The sequence below is a fragment of the Nicotiana tomentosiformis genome, chromosome 1, assembly GCF_000390325.3.
Source record: "Nicotiana tomentosiformis chromosome 1, ASM39032v3, whole genome shotgun sequence".
Lineage (NCBI taxonomy): Eukaryota > Viridiplantae > Streptophyta > Magnoliopsida > Solanales > Solanaceae > Nicotiana > Nicotiana tomentosiformis.
The window spans coordinates 29,970,734-29,971,264 of NC_090812.1; the positions used below are offsets into that span (position 1 = coordinate 29,970,734).

Consider the following 531-nt stretch of genomic DNA (forward strand, 5'->3'; position numbering starts at 1 on the left):
TGCTATCTCGGGAGCCGGTAAGCCCCCACTGGGGAACACCAGCCGCTGTGGAAACCCTAGTCGTAATCTATTTAAACCAGACGCCTCCTCCTCCTTTGATAGCTTCAACCGTCTCTGCAGCTCACTGAGATAGTTTCCCCGTTTCCTTCTTCCTTTCATTGTTTTTTTTGTTAGTTCTGTTTGGTTTATTTTGTTTCAATTTTTGTTCTATTGCGTAAAATAGAGGGCGATTGCAATGATGATAACATTTCCCAGCTCATTATGAGATCTTATTTGTTAAGGTCCGGGAATATACTCCGTTTCCAACACATACATCTGAGCTTCGCCCTTCTTTTTTCTTTAGTTTTCTCTTCATTCAAAGTCAAGATTAAATTTTTAACAAATTTCTTTTGTGATTTACAATTTATTTTGTGTTTTTGTGTGTGCTAAATCTGGAAAATTGGGTATTCCCTGTGATGATATAAGATTGTCCATGCTAATTCCGAAATTTGTTTTTGAAGAGAATTTATGTTATGATTATCTGAGGGAGCA

General features: G+C 37.5%; 2 non-coding genes across 2 annotated transcripts; both read left to right on the forward strand.

Moving 5' to 3' along the window:
* Positions 1-225: 225 nt before the first annotated feature.
* Positions 226-327, forward strand: LOC117277396 (small nucleolar RNA snoR69Y). Its single transcript, XR_004507680.1, has one exon. It is a non-coding gene; the product is annotated as a small nucleolar RNA snoR69Y (small nucleolar RNA).
* Positions 328-445: 118 nt separating this feature from the next.
* LOC117277397 (small nucleolar RNA snoR53Y) lies at positions 446-531 on the forward strand. Its single transcript, XR_004507681.1, has one exon. It is a non-coding gene; the product is annotated as a small nucleolar RNA snoR53Y (small nucleolar RNA).